Here is a 20,532-nt window from a genome sequence, read left to right as displayed (position 1 = left end):
TATGAAATAGAAGAGGATTTGAGAAGTCAAAATGTGCCCTAATTTTTCTTTCTGCAGAACTAATCATAATTTCTATGCCAAAATGAACCCCCTCATTTTGTTCCTTTGTAAATTAAATGTTTTAAGTGTTACCACTTTATTCCAATCAAGATGGCTTCAGGTGTGCCATACTTTTGTCATAAGTAAGACTGTTAGCGCTCTAGTTGTTCGTTAGAACACTCTGGGACATTCTGTCATTGGGCTATACTTGGGCTACATCCGGGTGATATTTGGGCTACATTTGGGCTTTTTTGTCTCTGGTGGCCATCTTGGGAGATTTATTTGTTATGAAGTTTCCTAATTTCCTCATTTACTGCAGTCTCCTCAGTAGGAAATACTTTCAGTTTTTTACTTGGTTCCATCAAGAAGGCATTCAGATGTGTCACACATTTGCCATAAATTCTGAATGTTAGCACTCTAGTTGCTCATTAGATCACTGTAGTAAAGCTACTGCTCACCAGGGAAGTCTGCTGCTGGTATTCAAAGTGCATGTTTCAGTCTGCATGTCAGAATTTTTTTATGACATAGAAGAGGATTTGAGAAGTCAAAATGTGCCCTAAGTTTTCTTTCTGCAGCACTAATCATAATTTCTATGGCAAAATGAATCCCCTCATTTTGTTCCTTTTTAAATTAAATGTTTTAAGAATTACCACTTTATTCCAACCAAGATGGCTTCAGGTGTGCCATACGTTTGTCATAAGTAGGACTGTTAGCGCTCTAGTTGTTCTTTAGAACACTCTGGGAAGCTGCAGTAGAACACAAAGGAATCAACTGACAATCTCTGCCCTTGTTGGATGTACATGTTTTACTGAGAATGTCTGACTTCATTCTCACATGACTGAGAAAGATAATGTGAATTTACAGAAAATATGCTCTCAGTTAGCTTATAGATCACCTTCCAAACCTCTGTGGGAAAAGCATGAGAAAACAGTTTTCTCTCAAACATGATTCATGATATCACAGCAGAAGGCTTTTTCACATGGTAAAATCACCTTCGAACACACCACAATTCCTAAAATAAGTATGGTACCATCAACAAATGATTTATAATGTAACTAAAGTCTTAAAACCTTCTATTAACTGCAATGCTTTTTAATGAGGTGCTATCATGTATATTGGTCCCAAGATGGCTGCCAACACTTCTTGGATGAAGTGCTGACAGCCAATCAGATCTCACGATGAGATGTGTGGTTAGGCTCCGCCCAGATATATATGTGATTTTACTTTTGATTTTCTCAGGAACTACTGAACGGATTTACACCATTTAAGCAAAAGGCACATACCTGACCTGAGGACTACCTCTTTGCCAAATTTCAAGTAATTCTGTTTAGCCGTTCGGGCTGTACCTTCGACTAAAGGTCCTATGGGATAATGCATGGGGAAAACACGTTTTGGGACCCCCCTTTTTTCTCAGCCCCCGCTTGATGAATCACACCAAGACTTTTTTAGGGTAGGAGCTGAGCGGAGCGCCCCATTAGTTTTGAAAATTTCACGAAGATAAGTCAACCGGCGCCAAAGTTATTCAAAATAGAATTTTCAGATTTCCTATGGGAACTCGGTCCTAACTATAACTATCTACTGGCGACCGCCAGTAGATAATATATATATATATATATATATATATATATTTACTTTAAATCAGTTAATAAACAAATCATTTTATCAAATCATTTTAATGTATTTTATCATTTTAAAATTACATAAATTTTGTACAAATAAATGCAGATATATACATATAACAATAACATAAAATCTATATTTATTTATATTTAATTCTATGCTGCAAAATAAAAACAATTTCTCCTTAAATGTTTCATTAATGTCAACACCCCTCATCTGCTACGTATCTACAGTCCCTTTTCAAACCACGAGATGCTGTACAAAAATGCTTTTCCAAAATATAACCTTAACAAAATGTGACAATATATTGGTATGTTTTTCTACCATTCCCTATATTTGGAAAGTAAAAGAAGAGGCTATATTTCTATGATTTCCAATGAGAACATTGTTTTCATGCTTTTCTGCACTCACAATGCACCTTTAGTTTTGGAAAAGGGGATGCAGTTACTTGTTCGCCATTTCTCTGATGCTCATTGTGTGGATTTGAACTTGGTGTTTGCACAATCTAAACAGGGCAACCCTTACTTCCAGCGAGGCATGTTCCCTTGCAAAAAAAAAAGCACCCTTGTATGTTTTCGTGCTTCATACTGCACATGCATGAGTAAAGCACCCTCATGACTAGTTAAATCTGCAGCATTAAGGAAGTGCAGCCTTTGTGATTGTAGTGTCCTCTCCAGCCCGATAGCATGCAAATGACTATGCCACAAAGGAAGCTCTGTAGTGCACATTTTATTCTTCAGAGTGAAACCGTTAAGTTAACTCACTGAAAGTAACAAACTTTATTGACCACACCCAGCTACACCCATCAGATTATGCAATACTTGTAAGGAGTCTGTCGAGGGCACAAGAGCCTTCATGCTCATAAATACTGGACACGGCATCACCTCCTTTTTTAAATAAAAAGTATGAACAAATATATATACACATATACACATTACAATTCCTCAATGAGTCATTGAGGTGTTCACACTAGCTTTCCAGATCAAGTTGTACGAGATAGAGGAAGGGCTCCTTCATCCAGCATCTCTGGAGAAGAGTTGGCTGCTTGTCTTGGGCACTCAGGTGGACTTGCCTCATCTGCGAGGTCTGGAGCTGATGAACATTGAGGACAAGGCTCAAAATGTGATTAGTCCCTGGCTATGCACTTTCCTGGTCATTGGGCATCTACCATATATCCCTTGCTCACCACAACTCTCAGCGGTTTAGCAAGACATGCAAGACATGCATCTGTCTTGCATGTCTGCTTTTGCTCATCAAGAACACGGTCCCCTTTCTCAAAAACTGTGTCTCGAGTGTGTCAGGCTTTATTGCGTAGGCCTTAATTTTGCATTTGTGAGAGGTGTCAGTGATACGAATCTCATCAGGGTTTATTGACCGGCTTCTTTCCAAAAGATCTCACAAACAGCAAGGTGAAGGACTTTCTCCTGTTGTGGATTGGGGAGTGTAAAGGTAGGCACGAAGGGATGGGCACAGAACAGGCTTTAGATCGAAGCCTTTCAATGCTGCACGCTGAATCACCCTTTTTAAAGTACTCATAAATCGTTTAACAATGCCATGTGCCTGTGGCCAGGGAGGTGTACTTTCCCAATGTTTTATGTTCAAATGATTACAAAAGTATTTGAAATCTCTGCTATTGAAGGGTGGACCATTGTTAAATTTGAGAATGGAGGGAACACCTCATTTTGTGAAACTGTCATCCAGCCTTTCAATGACTTTATCATGTGTGGTTGTTGATACGTCTTCCACTACAGGAAAATGTGAGTACTCATCAACAGCTACCTTGAGAAGATGTTCGTTGCTGCAAGGTCAGAAGAAATCAACAGCAACCCTCTCCCAAGCTTACTTAGGTAGATGAGACATGTTCAATGGGTGCTGAGTCATTTTGAGAGACAGGCAGTGTCATAGATGCCAAGCTTTAAGCTCCCTTTTAACTCGTTCATCAAGACACAGGAACCACACTCGATCCATGAGCACTCTTTTATTTGCGCAATGACACAATGTCCTTCATATGAGAGTTCAACCACTTGCTGCATCAGGCTTTCAGGGATAACTATTCTAAGTCAGTATTGGCAGCTGTCAGAATTTGTTCAATAGAAAGAGCTGCAGGCACACTTGACTTTACTTTGAAATTGATGTAGGCCTCAACAGCTTTGGGCATTGAGTTATGAAGCTGTAGCAGCACTCGTGAAAAGTAGTCTGGGAAGTTTTGGTCTTTCGCCGGTTTGCACACAATAGTGTAAGCATACTCCTGCAGATGCAACCCCGATCTCTTGGAGCAAGGAGGAATTTTGGCTTTTGGAATTCAGAAAATGGTGAGCAACGCTTGATGATCTGTGGTATGTGTGAAATACTTTCCGTACAGAAACACATGGAAGCGTTCACACACCCATACTACAGGTACGCTTACTTTCTACTGTTGAGAATTAGCATGTTCATTCTGAGATAGACTCCGGTGAGCATAGGCCACAATGTGGCTCTGAGCATTACGTTGTCCATTATGGGGGGCAAGGATTGCTCCCTATCCCAAAGGGCTTGCATCTGGAACAATGTCTGTATGCAATTTTGGATCAAAGTAAGCCATTTCAGTTGCATTATCAATGCTTGTTTTATTTTCTTGAACATTCAAATGGTACATTTCACTTAGTTCTCTTAGAGGGGCACTCACAGTGGCACAGTCACAAAAATACATGGAGCAGTATCTGGCCATTCCCAGGAAGGATCACAGCATGGTCACATCTTATGGAGGGCAAGTAGATGACAACGCTCGTACCTTTTCAGGGTCAGGAGTCATTCCCTGTTTTTGTGAAATTCATACTTCTCTGCATTCAGTGTGAGACCTGCATCAGAAAGCAGACATCATACTTGTGTGAGTGATTTGGCATGTTTCTTTCCCATAGCAACAAACACCAGTATGTCATCAATGTAGTTAAAAGCATGTGTGACAGGCTGAATTACTGAATGACTAACATCTTGAAAGATTTCAGCACCTGACAACACACCAAAACTGAGCCTTTTACATCTAAACAAACCAATATGGTTGAAAAAGTATTAATGTACCTACAGTTTTCCTCCAGTTTACCTTGATCGCAACCTTTGTTTGGATCAAGGTGGGAGAAGACTTTGGCGCCTATCAGCTGTGTGATCATGTCCCCACTGTGTGTACCTGCATGTCTTTCTTTTTTGGTTGCTTTGTTGACCTGTCGCATATCAACACAAATGGGGACTGAACCCCTGCTGTGCTTTTTTGGCTCTACCACAATGGGTGAAACCCACCATGTCGCACCAGTAGATCATTTGACGATGTCATGCTTTAGCAGTGTTTCTAGTTCTTTTTCAACAGCTTCCTTTAAATGAAAATGATGGTGTTGCTATAAAATAGGGGTAATCTCTTAAGCTGTACCTTCATTGCCTTAAGTTTCCCAAGACCATGAAGCAAACTAGGGAACTGACTCACTATTTCAGTATGGGCATTGAATTTGTAATTAATAAAAATCAATCCCATGTCAGCAGCAGTGGCAAAACTAAATAAGCATGCACTCAACAAAGTAACTGGGAGTACATGGATCAGCACTTGCACTGTCGTTTTCTTGAGCCACGTGGTTTCCACAAAGGATCCCTTAACCCGCCATGGTGTAAAAGCTGCCCTGGTATACACAATTTGATTCTAGATGGTGTGAGATGCGGTATTGGAGACATTTCCTTATACTTTTCTCTGTTTATAAATGCACCACTGTCTATAATGAAAGTTGTAGGCCACCCATTCACCTTGCGTTTGATTTTAGGACAATGTCTAAAGGTGCTTTTCTACTTTATGTCGTAATTAAATATTGATGTTTTCTTGCAAGCGACCAATCCTACGTGCTCACATCGGTCTGTGACTGACATCGCCATCGGACATCCATTTTCCTCATCATCACTATTTGATGTCAATGAACCGTTTGACGGTGAATTTGGTAACAATCAACTTTGTTTCATTTACACTTGCCTCAGTCAATGTTGAAGTTCGGTGTTGTGAGAGTGGCTAGAATGCTTCTGGAACTTTCTGGCGTCCATCTTCTGGTCTCTACATGACACACTTAGGGGCAGATTTATGACGACTGGCGCATCCCTGCATATCAGCAGGGATGCGCCAGTTATTATGCGCCACTGCTGCGCCACCATGGATGCGCCGCATTTATAATGCGGTGCACCATGGGGCAAAAACGGCACAGATGCGTGACGCATCTGTGCCGAAAAGTGGCGCATTGCTGGAGTTGCGTCGCAAGCGCGACGCAGCTCCAGCAATGATCTGGGGGCCCTATCTTTACAATGCTGCGTCAATCCTTACGCCTGCTTCAAGCAGGCGCAGGGTTTTGACGCAGCATGGGCCTAAAAGTGACTGAGTGAAATCTTGTAGATTTCACTCAGCCACTTTTAGGAGGCGTTCCTGCGCCGGAACGCCCCCACCTGCCCTGGAACGCCTACATGTGGCGCAGGGCTTTACAACGTGACGCATCTCCCAGATGCGTCACGTTGTAAATACCCCACACCATGGTGCAGGATTTGCGCCGCTGATGCGTCACAAAAGTGACGCAACGGCGGCGCAAAAGTGGCGCAAGTGCTACATAAATCTGCCCCATGGTTTATATTTTGCTTTGCAAACTGTTATGAAATGGTTTTAATTCCTGCACTGTTGGCAAATGTGTCCGATTCAGTACATTCACATTTCTTTGGAAAGGAAAAGCCACAAAAGAAGCACAATTTATTTTTGTTCAGACACATCACTCGATCGTCCTCTGCCTTGTGTTACTACTTACTTTTCATACTCAATGCTGATTCTGTTTTGAGGTTCCAGCTTCCATTTTGGCATCTTGTTGATTGTTGATTGGCACGTTGCTCCTCTCTTGTAGCCATGAGCACTTTTTTCAAACTGAGCATTTCTCTCAGCATGTGTTGAGTAGTAGAGGCAACCATCAACAACTTTATGTTGCGTGGCTTCTTCATCGTTGAATTCATTGCATTATAAATGGATCAAGATTCACAACAAACTAATCCATTGTCTCACCAGCATGCTGTCTTGCTTGGTTGAACATGTACCTTTCATAATTGACATTCGGCATTGGATTGAGCTTGGCCTCCAACGTCTTCTTGATTTGACAGTATGATATCTCACCAGCCTTTTATATTTTCTTTATCGCCTCTTTTACTACGTCTTCATCTGTATCTCCTAGCGCATCTATGAACTCATTGAATGTTTCAATATATGAAGCCATCTGGCACCATTATTGTGCCTTTCGGGGGTATCAAATGGAAGCAGCTGTTTCAGGAAAACTGCAGAATCAAACCCAGTTGTGAACCACACTGACATTGAGAGTAGGATCCTCTCCAGCTCCATCAGCTGCACGCTTTAACTGGCTCCATTCATACCATCTCTAAGCCCCTGCTTGCATCAATGTTGTCGTGGCCGATCTGATGTTGTATGGCTACTTTTTCATATTTGGCAGTGAGTAGCTGTTTTGTCTCCTGTACATGGTCATCACCATTCTCAACCTTGTGCATCATACCTGGTTTTCGCTGCCTTTAGCATTTTTTTGGCACTTGGATGCTGCTGCTGGTTTTGGCGTTCTTTAGAACCGGGCTATTGTGGACTTCTGTGTTTCTCTGTACCTAGTTGTCACTGCCTTGAGTGCTATTGTACTCTATGTATTCCTGCTCTGTGTTATATTGCAGCGCAGTCCCTCTTCTTTCAGCCTTACCAGCAGGTTCCTTCTGTGCCAACTGTAACTGAACTTTCCTTGGGGTCTTCATCTTCTTCGAAAACCTTGTACTGGTTAAAGTTGTGCTTTAACTCCATATACACCAACCATCAAATGCTTCACTTCGAATGAGTTGCACATGTTGCCAGCTATAGCATCCTCCCGAGCCCAGTAGCATGCAAATATACACACCACACACGGAGCGCTGTAGTCCATGTCTTTATTCTTCAGTGTGCAACCATTTACTGAACACACTGCATCACAATCTTTATTAACACATACAGCTACACCCATAAGAATACATAATACTTGTAAGGAGTCTGTTGAGGGCCAGTAGAGTCTTCATATGCTCACAAACACAGGACACTACAGTGATGAGTCACAGAGGGTCCCAATGATACTTTGCAAGGCCCTACTATGTTGAGAAGTGCAGGCACAGATTAGACTATAGCAGTGTTACTTTGCCATCTCCAAGGCAATGTCAAGGGTGTCCTTGCAGACACAGCTCAACTGGATTTGAGCTGTCAATGTATCTCCAGAACAATTCTCAACCTGGAGAGCTCCCGTTGAGGGTGGGCGTAGAGTTTGATTGTGCATACTATCTTGCAGACATCAAGCCCCTCTTCCATGGATTGCATTGCAACTTGTAAGAACATGTGGAGCAGTGAGTAATCCGCTACTCTGAATAAACAGACTGTGTCTACAATCCGTGTTTTAGCTTGCAAAGTTAGTACTGCTCTTTACAACGATGCAATTTTTGTTAATTGAGCATACTGCCATGTTTTCTGTGCTGGGCACTTCAAGGGAGCATGTGCATCATCAGAAACCAGGGCTGTACCCAAATGTGCTTACAAGCCACCACTGATCTTCATCGGGCATAACTAACAAAGCCAGTATGTTGACTGATAAGGCAATTTCCTAAAATGTAATTTCATATTAATTTGCAAATATGGAGACAAAGTTAGGCTATTGAAGAGTCACTTTTTCTACTAGAAGAGTATTGTTAGAAATGGGGTTCCTGATTGAGTGAGGTATGCACAGGCAGGAACCACCACCCTAGTCAGGGTAAGTTAGAGGCACACTAAAAGATAACCTGCACTCACTCTCTGGTAGTTTGGCACAGAGCAGTAAGGCTTATCTAGAGTGGCAATGTGTAAAGTATTTGTGCAACACACAAAAACAGTGACACAATCAATACACCACAAAAAGACTCTGCACAGGTTTATAAAAATAGATTATTAGATTATAAACAAAACAAGACAAAACAACAAAAAGTCAATGTATAGAAGTTAAGATATTGAATTTTGAATAAATAAATGCAGTAAAGCATGTAGAAGCAAGTAGCTCTAAAAATGTTACTTTAGGTTGCGTTGGTCCAGGGCAAAGTCAAAGTTCGGGCTGATCATAATGGAGTGCCAGCCAGCTACTGGACTCATAAAGTCCCCAGTGAGAAAAGTGGCCTTCCTGGTCGCAAACAACAAGATGCATTGATCTTCCCCATGCAGTGAAGGCAATCTGCTAATTCCAAAGATGGGTGCGGGAGTTGAGAGGCGTGGAGCAATGTGCTGGATTCTGCCACGCAGTTGAGGGGATGCATCAATCTCACCAAGCTACAGTGGCAGTAATACGCTGCCTGATGTGTAGATCTCTTAAGGCAAAACTTTGGGACCCATGCAATGTGGTGAATTTACTCCCAAAACAGGGTCAATGCCTTGGTTCTGTTACACAAAGAAGGGAGATGCGTCCAAATGTGTGTTACAAGTTTCTGGGCCACTTGCAGTGAGCCCGACACAGGAGCATGGGTAGAGACTTTGATATCTCTGAGTTTTAAGCAACAGGTGGCAAGTCAACAGGCTCTTGGAAATCTGGGAACATGTCAAAAACCACAGGGATTTGCCTTGGAACGCCCACACATGGCTCATAGAATGCCTACCCAGGCCAGAGTAACACAATGCAGTGATTTGTGCTTTGTTGCGTTACTCCAGATTTTTGGAGTCACTCAAGGCCATGCAAAGTGGCTTTGCATGCCTTCAAAAATCTGACAATGTTTGAGTCACTCTCGCAAGAGGGCATACAAACTGGGTAATACATATGGTCCTTGGTATTTTTGAGTACTCATTTACATTGAATGGCTTCTTGTCACTAGCTGAAGGTGACCAGTACAATGCTTGCTATTGCTGTTTAGAATTTGATGTGTCAAGAGCTGGTAAATTAGCACTCATTAGTCATATGTGGCTTTCTGACCCCATCTAAGCTATATCTACAAGGGTTGGTTATTAGTCAGAGGGATCTGTACCGCTAAAACTTCATGCATTTACACCATCATTAAGCCTCACTTTCTTGTTTAATCTACCTTGTTTCCTGCTCCCTCTTCTCATTAACTTTGTTCCTCAGGTCCCCACATCTCCAATCAATGTTGCACCTTGGCCATCCCTGTCAACTACTATTTGTTTCCCCTTGTCTTTATTCAATTCAGAGTTTCCTTTCTGTCAATCGTTTTATTGTGGCTACTCTCTCATCATATTTCTGAAATGCAGGTTTTTCAGAATGACCTCTTTGTTACATCAATGAGGTAGCTAGTATTTATGAGTATGCCAGTGTCCAAACTGGATAGGGCACCAGCAAGCTTCCTCAGTCAATAACATCACATTACAATAGTGTACCCTTCAGTTTTTTAGGGGATTAAAACTGGTAGATTTTCGGAACCCCAAACTGAGTTAATGTCATATTCAGCGGAACGGAAAACTGGTATATCTCACCCTCCCCAGTCCATTTCCACATTTGGTATAATGATGTTAGGAGTCAGGCACACCTGTCAGAGAATGCCCTCCGGCCATTTTGTAGGGAAGAAAAAGGCTTCGGTGAGCCCTTGTGTTAAAGGTGGTTAGGCTTAGATAGACCTGCTCATCTACAGCTTCCAACCTTGGCCTAGTCAAGAATTTCGTGAGACAACAAAGTAACTAAGGACCTGATTTAGATTTCAACAAACGGGTTACTCTGTCACAACGGTGACAGATATCCTGTATGCCGAAATATAAATCCCATACGAAAAAATGGGAATCGATTTTAGCGGACGGGATATCCGTCACCATTGTGATAGAGTAACCTGTCCAGCTCTCCTTCAGCAGAGTTAGAGAGCAGCAGGCAGCAGGACAACACAAGAGAAAATAGGCCTTCCCAGTATACAATCTAAAGATAAGTCCTTTAAGCAGCACAGCATTCCTTCTGACAGAGGTTCTGTTCAAGATCTAATTTTAGGTGGTCGGCGACCGGTACTTATACCCAAAGTGCCTTTGATGTGGGAGTTGACTTCAAAGCAGCCCTCTGAAGTGCACAAGGATCCCTTTTAATCCAGTCCTATCTGCCATGCTATCTGTGGGGGATGATCAGTCCGTTGTGTGGGGACAGGACACAGCCTATTCAAATTAATTGTTAGCCCCTCCCTTTCATCCTGCCCAGGCAAGGCCATCAGAACACAGATATATGTAGATGGGTACTCAGACACACTTATCCTTCCTGTGTTGTAGCCGTCTAAAGGGACTGCACAAAGTGGAGCAGCTAACCACCCCAGACGTGTATTGGAGACAGGCAGTCAGGCACACAGATTAGTAAATGCAGAGAAATGCCCACTTTGTAAAAGTGGCATTTCTAAAACAGTAATATTAAATCCAACTTCACCAGTAAGGAGGATTTATCATTACCATTTGAAACATATGAAACATGAAAAAGCTACTCCCCTCTGATCAGGAATTATAGCTTAAAAGCATATTAAGGAATTCCCAGTGCTGCCATATGAAAGGAGTAATCCTGACAGTAGTCAACAACAAAAAAGGCTGTTTGTCACTGCCAAGACATGTACACGTTAAACCCACCTGTTCTACCTTTTACTTACATGGTTCCCTGCCCGTAGGGTTACTTAGGGCCTACCTTAGGGGTGATTTATATGTAATGAAATGGGAGTTTGAGCCTTGGCAAGTAGCTTTAAATGCAGATTCAGAGTGGCAGTAAACTGCACACAGAGGCACTGAAGTGGCAGGCCCAAGACAGGTTTGAAACGCTATTTATGTGGATATTTCGGGTAGTGCAATTTTGGCATGAGAGAATACCATGGGATTTCAAGTAATAGACAGAGAGTCCACTATGAAAGAGGGCACAACCATAAGTATTTTGACAGCACTTTCTGTACTATGGCCCCTTGAGTTTTAACCAACTTAAAGATGTGAAATGTTTGGTGGAGCATGAGGGGGACCGTGGGGATACAGTATTCCTGCTTTCTTGATCGTTTATCATTCATCAAGAAATTACATGGACCTCATAACAATGACCTAAATAGTATGATATAAGTCGTTTTTCCAAAGGCCAGAGGAATTAGAATTACTGTAGAAAATTATGGTTTCTTCGGTTTTTCTCCCAGAAGAAGTAATACCACTGGAACACTGCCCCTGCTACTTAACTTGGTGTTTGGTTAAATAGTCAAATGTGTTTTGTTCATATGATGCAGCAATGACTTTCCATTGGACCAAAATTAAGGCCACCATGTCAACAGTTGAAATTGATACAGTTTCTCACAATGTGCTTACGTTCTCAGGTTCTGATTTTTTTGTTTTGTCACCTTGCCATACTGATTACTAGTAGTCATTAAACCTAAATAAGAGATAGCTTCACACGATAGAATAGCACCTTATAATGTCTGGGGATATAAGGTGTGGTACGTCAGTACATTGTGTCACCTTAATACATATTTTGGCAAAATCAAGTAGGTTTTCCATGGATACTGTGGCATATGCATAACATACAGCTATGCTAATTGTATTAACAGAATGTCACTTTTTTACTCACTAGCACATTTAGGGGCAGATTTATTTTGCACTTGCGCCACTTTTGCGCCGCCGTTGCGTCACTTTTGTGACGCAGCAGCGGCGCAAATCCTGCGCCATGGTGCGGGGTATTTACAACGTGACGCATCTGGGAGATGCGTCACGTTGTAAAGCCCTGCGCCACATGTAGGCGTTCCAGGGCAGGTGGGGGCGTTCCGGCGCAGGAACGCCTCCTAAAAGTGGCTGAGTGAAATCTACAAGATTTCACTCTGTCACTTTTAGGCCCATGCTGCGTCAAAACCCTGCGCCTGCTTGAAGCAGGCGTAAGGATTGACGCAGCATTGTACAGATAGGGCCCCCCAGAGCATTGCTGGAGCTGCGTCGCGCTTGCGACGCAACTCCAGCAATGCGCCACTTTTACGGCACAGATGCGTCACACATTTGTGCCGTTTTTGCCCCATGTTGCGCCGCATTATAAATGCGGCGCATCCATGGTGGCGCAGCTGTGGCGCATAATAACTGGCGCATCCCTGCTGATATGCAGGGATGCGCCAGTTATCATAAATCTGCCCCAAATTTACTAAGGATACATGTCACAAACCTTTTTGTCCAATTAGGATGAGCTGAGTTTTTCCACCTAGAATGTGTGTAGTTTAATGCTGGGTGTACACAGTCTATCATTTGACAGCATTTTCATGTTTCATATTTCTGAGAATCCCAAAAAGATTCAAATCTACTCATTCTCATAGAGGGAACCTATTATTCATTAATTTCCAATTTTCTTTGAGGGCTTTGTGAATTGACATATAAAAGAGACTTGCATGGTGAGAACTCAGTGTATGGATAACTTGACAAAGGAGCCTGCAGCTACTGGGGGCAAATTTGCATTAACCTTCCAGCAGTTGCCCAGTCAGAGTCTAACCTTAATGAGATGTAAAAACTGATCCCAGGGTAGGAAAAATAGCCTGGATGTAGGGACATTTGGGGGCAGATATACAATAACTGGCGCATCCCTGCATATCAGCAGGGATGCGCCAGTTATTGTGCGTCACGTCTCCGCCACCATGGATGTGCCGCATTTACAATGTGGCGCACCATGGGGCAAAAATGGAAAGATGCGTGACGCATCTGCTTCTATAAAGGCGGCGCATTGCTGGAGTTGCATCGCAAGTGCGACGCATCCCCAGCAAGGCTCGGGGGTGCCCTATCTTTAAAATGCTGCGTCAATCCTTACGCCTGCTTCAAGCAGGCGCAGGGTTTTGATGCAGCATGACCTTAAAAGTGGCTGAGTGAAATGTTGTAGATTTCACTCAGCCACTTATAGGAGGTGTTCCTGCGCCGTAACGTCCCCCCTTGCGCCGGAACCCCTACATGTGGCGCATGGCTTTACAACGTGACTCATCTCCCAGATGCGTCACGTTGTAAGTACCCCGCACCATGGCTTTGGCTTTGCACCGCCGCTGCGTCACAAAAGTGATGCAACGGCGGCGTAAAAGAGGCTCAAGGGGCTTGTAAATCTGCCCCTTAGTTTATTGGGGAATAGGGTGTGAAGTAATACTAAATAATTTATGTTTTAAAGTTTGTTGTGTTCAAAACTGTTGGTGTCAAATTTTCTTTTTAATTTTCTAAATATTTTTATATTTTTATAGACATTAAATAGGTATATAATTAAAATTCAAAATACTTTATATAATACATTTTAAAATCTCTTGACATTTTGATTTTAAATATTGTTGTGCTTATAATAAATCCAGTACCATTTTTACAGTGCATTATTTTTCAATTATGAGGTATTTTTCGGAATTGTTTCTCCAACAAAAAATATTTTTTTACTTCAGAATATTTGTTATTACACATATGATATAGTTGTAGTGTACATCCATTTTTATTTGCAGTTATATTTTTTATTAACATTGTTATATATGAGAAAAGACTTCAAAACTGCTTATATATTTTTTATAGCTATTTATTAGATATATGTTTAAATAAAATTTAGAAATAAACAATTTTCAAAAATAACTTTTTGCACATTTATTCAAATATAGGACATTTTCTTGCCATTTATAAAATGTTGCTTATTATTTTATAAATGTTAATTAATACAATACATTTATATGTGATTGCTATGGGATGAAGTCTTTTTTCTTATTCTTATTTTTTTTCCAGTTTCTTTTTTGGATACTTTAGTTGTCATTTACGGCTATTTATGGATCTTGCGGTTGCAGTTTCCCTTTTCTCCACTCCCATGAATGTACGTCGGAACCAAAGATGCCAGTACCATGCATGCATTACAACATGGTAAGAACCATGACTACAACTTTACCACGCATTCCATTACAACAAACATCTTTACCATGCATATGCCTTTAGCATGCATGCTTATACAGTGAAAATGTAAGTATTTTGCAGCTAATTATGATATATGTGTGTGAGTGTGTATGTGTGTATATATATATGGCTGCCACTATGCCTGGCTATTTGGTGGTGATTATCAGTCAATAAAATTTCACTGCTTTTCAGCATCTAAAACAACGTTTTGTTGACTGTTTTACGAGTGCGATGAGGTTCGTGCCTAGTTTTCCTGGAGTGATTATCAGGCCAGGGTTTGGAGTCTTGATATACATATATATATATATATATATATTACCTACTGGCGGTCGCCAGAAGGTAGTTATAGTTAGGACCTATTTTCCATAGGAAATCCGCAACATTCTATTCCCAATAAGTCTGGCGCCGGTTGACGAATCTTCGCGAAAGTTTCCAAACTTTTGGCCAGCTCCGTTCCGCTCCTATCCTGAAAGTTTCATGCTGATTCAACAAGCGGAGGCCGAGAAAAAAGGGGGTCCCAAAACACGTTTTCTCCATGCAATTTCCCATAGGACCTGTTGACGCAGCTACAGCCCGAACTGCTAAACGGAATTACACCAAATTTGGCAAAGAGGTAGTCCTCAGTTCAGACTTGTGCATTTTGCATAAATGGTGTAAATCCGTTCATTAGTTCCTGAGAAAATTAGACTAAAAATGATCGATATATCTATGGCCTCGGAGGATTCGCGCACCCTAAGTGCACCCTCCCCGAACCAAGCGCGCACCCTCCCGATCACGCGCTGAATGCTAATTGGCTGTCAAGTGTCTGTCTACATTCGAAACCAGGAACTGTTGGCAGCCATTTTGTGCCTCGGTAGAAGCGAGGCTGATTTAGGAAGGGAAATAAGTGAGTGAAATATGTAAAGGGGGCAGGGTAGAAATACTATGACCCTCTAGTCTTGCTTAGGGAGTCCCAGAAGGACCCCCAGGGGTCCCCCTTTTTTTTTTTAAACGGCGAAATGCGCGCAGGGTGCACGGATCCCAAAAAAATGAAAAAAAACATAAGTTTTGAAAATATAGTTTAAAAATTATTTAAAAAAATATAAAAATATATTTTAAAACATTAACAATTTGTTTTTAAAAGCCCAATCAAAACAAATATTATTTTTTAATTTGTAAAAGAATTAATGGAAAAAATAAGTAAAAAAAAAGGTGATAAAAAAGTATTTTAATAAAACATAATTAAAGGAATTGACACACTGAAATTGAAAAATTTAGAAATTCAATGAGAATCATTAAACATCATAACTTTAGAGATAAATTATAGATAGGAATTAGCATTTAAAAAACCTTTCAAATTCACTGAAAAAAACATAGGTTTCATGCACGTTATAGTTAGGAATTGGCATTTAAAACACCTTGGAAATTCATTGAAAAAAACATAAGTTTCAGGGGTGTTATAGTTAGCTGGACATTTCCCTCGTGCAACACCCTAGAAATTCCCCCGTTATAGTTAGTTCAGCTAACTATAACTCGCGCGCCCCCGCAATGCACTGCTGATGATGTCACATATTACATCACTGATGACATGGTCAGTGACATCACTGATGACATCTCAAATGACATCACTGATGACATCACTGATGACGTCATCCATGTAATAAATTAGTGCATCTTCTCACACCCTAATATAATCTTTGATACACCGACTCAAAATTTCAGACAACCATTCTCAAAACCATAGATACTACAATACCAATAACCACATACCCACTCATTGACTCTTAGGTCTACACACACCTCCACTCACTCATCTGTAGAGTCACTCATACTAACAGTCACTTAGTACAGGACTATCATTTGCATTTATACACCCATATAGACACTCAGACACTGCCAATCATCCATACACATACTCACACACCTAGTCAATCATGCAAATAATTAAGCACACTCCAAGTTACTCACCTATACAGTTATACACACACAAGTTCATTTACTCATAAAAATACTACCACATTCTTACGCTCTTGTACAATTACTGATACAAGCACACACTCATCCATGCAGCCACTCTCACAATCACACACTCTCACATATACCCAGTTATATACTCTTACACACATATACCCTGCCTTTCACATATGTGGTTACTCACACATGTACAACTGAGATATACATTCAATCACTAACACACTCAGACATACACTCACCTAACCATACAGTCCATCACAGATGCACTCTTAACACCATGCACCCATAGAATCACCCACTCACACATCTATGCACAGAGTCACACACACCCTACCCACACAAACACTCATGCATCCATACAGATTCTCAGACAACCAATCAATAACTCATATAGACACTCATATAGCAATTCACAAAACCATGCAGGCACTTATACACCAACAGACAGCCAGATACAAACATTCATACAGTTTAGTCACTAGTCTGCAGTAAGATACGTTTAATGATTCACTTATAGAGTCAGTCACACACCTAGAAAATCATCCATTCACACACTTATACACCCACTCATTCTTCCATAGGTCTTTCCCTATATATATTAAACATATTAAAACTCTACAGAAAAACAGACTCACTGGATGATGTCATCAGTGATGTCATTTGAGATGCCATCAGTGATGTCATCAGTGATGTCACTGACCATGTCATGAGTGATGTAATATGTGACGTCATCAGCAGTGCATTGCGGCGGCGCGCGAGTTATAGTTAGCTGAACTAGCCGTAAAGGGGGAATTTCTAGGGTTTTGTACGAGGGAAATGTCCAGCTAACTATAACACCCCTGAAACTTATGTTTTTTTCAGTGAATATTTATATTAGTATATTTATTCATTACCACAACTTTATTCAGGATGCCACACTCATGACGGGTGCTCCTGTAAGTGGGGGGTGAAACCCGCTTTGTTGCACAACAACTTAAAAAACAGCTAGGAGCACTCTCAGGGTAATTCAATAGATTCAATTTAGCAGACACTTTTCAGCGTAGTTTGGTGTAATTCCATTCAGCAGATTGGGCTCTAGCCATGTCTAAAGTGTCCTATATCATTTAAAATGGAGAAAAATAATTTTGGGACCACCCCCCTTTCCCAGTAGTTTTGAAAATTTCACGAAGATTTGTCCAACGACGCCAAAGTTATTGGCAAATCAAAAAATCCTCTTCCTATGGAAACTGAGTCCTAACTATAACTACCTACTGCCGACCGCCAGGAGGTAATAGTCAGTAAGTAATAATCCAAAAGATGGCTTCCTTTCAATCAAGAACACCACTACACTTCAGTGCAGTTGAGATTACAGTTTTTAATTCATTCACACAAAAAAGAATAGCATCAACATGTTTCAGTGCCCCAAAGCACCTTGGAGTGCAAGCCTTTTGTATTGTGGCCGAAACAAAGCAATTTCTTCTTTTTGATATAAAGCTGGCACTACACTGCTGCTCAGCACCAACCCCATTTTGTGTAAGGAACCTGGGTTTATACAGGATAGGTATTTGATATATATACACCCATCCCCTTTCTCCACAATTCTGCAAATACACCTTCGGGCATGCTTCTGTGTGGGGGATAAAGTCCCCTTGGATGCCGAGCATCCTTAGGGGCCAACAAGACCAGACAGTGGGGTTTCTGATAGGCGGTCTGAGGCGACGCCCCCTTTCTACACCACTCTGCAAATGCATTTTCAAGTTAGACTCAGATTCACTCGTGCAAAACCATTGAAATGTAGTAGTTATAGTTATCTGAGCTAACTATAATTTCCAACCCACAATGTACTGCTTATGACCTCACATTGTTTTCCTGTTACAGGTACTACCTTGTGGGTATTTGGTGGTGATTACACTACATGGAGAAGTGTATGTTTTATTTCCATGCACTCACCGAATCATGTCACGCTTTGTGTAGTTTGAGATGATCTGTCATGCATCACATCTTTCACTACAGTGATGGATATCTAAATTCCACATGCCAATAGCTGATATAGTGGCCACTATATTGATTTTGACTAAAATATATAAATTGTGGCTAGGATGGTTGTAATAACTAACCCTGGGCATAGTGGGTGTGGCGGGGCTACGTGGAGGTCCACAGAGTTGCAAACAAACTCCGTCAAACTCCGCTCCACCACCCGTCTCCACCCCCCTATATTATCAAGTAAATCTACGTTACATACTAGTAAATTAAAATCACTTACCTGGCATGTGGCGTCCCCGGGCTGACCTCCTCCTCTTTCACACAGTATCGGTAGTCCTTGAGAAAAATGTGCATGCGCGCGTGGGGGAGGTGAGGGCTGGCCAACTCTGCTCCGCTGGGGAGTGTGCGAAGATTTGCCTTCTCCGCAGAACATAGGGGAGGCAAATCTCTGCACACTCCGTGGGCGGAAAGGGAGGTCTTCACCCGGGGTTAGTAATTACTTACATATAAAGACAATGTTTGAACAAAATTGCATTGATGAGATTTCTAAAATATCACACATGAATTCTCACCATCGTGCAACACTGAGTATATCTTTAACTCACTTATGTCATCAACTAAGGGACAATGTGACGATGTATAGGGTTTTAATGAAGTACTAAATCGGTAGTTGTTTTAGGCTTGAGGAAGTTGTAGGGAATACCCTAAGATGAGGAAATACTTGTTGGCTAAATCATGAATGAAAGTTGAAAAGACAAAGCAAAGTGGCAGAAAATAAATAATCAAATAAGAAAATGACAACATTGTTTTGTTACTCCATATTGTACAATTATGTGGATTTTGTAGCGTGTGCCTTACAGTTATATATTTTTTTTGCCAATCCTTGATTGGGTTAGAGGGAGGTGGGTAAATCTTCCCCCTTTAAGAGCACAGCAGTTGAAAAAAAAATCATAGGCGGCTCTGTGTGCTTTCCAGTAAGCGCCTTAGTCCTTCCAGTTGACCCAAATTGAATCACAACCGTATATTCATATATGTATATTCATATTCATAATGTGAGAATCACAGGAATATACTCATTAGCATTTTTGAAGGCTTCTGTTCTTCTGAGATTGTAAGTGCTTTTTGGTGATTTGAGAGTATTGTACGTCTCTCTGCAGATGAAAAGCTGCTCACTCTTCCTTTGGATATCCTAGGTCTTGGAAATCCAAACCCATACCTTGGGTAAAATTGTCCCTTAGCCCTGTATTTTTCAGTGACCGTACTTACCACTTCTATGTGCTTGAAAGTGTAGAACTTGCTGTTTCAGGCCTTTTTCACCACTGTCTTTCAGGATGGCACATATCCCATACTGCGCAGTGAAAGAGAATGCAGAGTCGTTACTATTTGTTCACAAATGTTGGAGCATCTTTTATCCATAACAACATATGAATATATAGAGCACCTCTAGCTTGCTTCTCTTTATGCCAAAAGAAATCAATCACTTTGCCAATAGGAGGATTTGTTTTGTTGCAGATAAAAGACTGCATGACTTGAAACTTGTGGTTAAAATATCTACAAACATTACCAGGATCCAAAGAGCAATGTTCTTCTGCTATCTTCACATTAATGTCCTAATTGTTTGAGTTTTGCAACATATATTTCAGGTCTCCATGAGGAGGATAACAATACTCGTTGTTCCCACATTGTTATGCCATGAAATAATCAAATTATATTCCAACTTTGAATCCTTACCATGAACTTTGTTGACAAATTCCTTTGCTGAGATATTTTGTAGATTAACTCCAATCCTCAGCATGTGGATTCCAGCATATGATAATCCAGACAAGTCGCTCCAAATAATAGCAGGAATATATATGGAATACATTGATGAAATCTAGGGTACGCTGACTATAATCTGGTTGACCTGTATTCAGCTGTTGGTATTTGTACGCGGTGGTCATCCTACCGGCAAATAACTGTGGGAAACAGCTAGCCTCTAAACATTTCTTTCACACAGTCACTGGGGCTCCTTTTGCTCGTTTCATTTCAAAGAGATCAATAGCATCACCAATAACTTCTTTGGAATGCAGTGGATAGAT

The sequence above is a fragment of the Triturus cristatus genome, chromosome 11 (genome assembly GCF_964204655.1).
Source record: "Triturus cristatus chromosome 11, aTriCri1.1, whole genome shotgun sequence".
Taxonomy (NCBI): domain Eukaryota; kingdom Metazoa; phylum Chordata; class Amphibia; order Caudata; family Salamandridae; genus Triturus; species Triturus cristatus.
Note: the sequence above shows the minus strand (reverse complement) of the source record.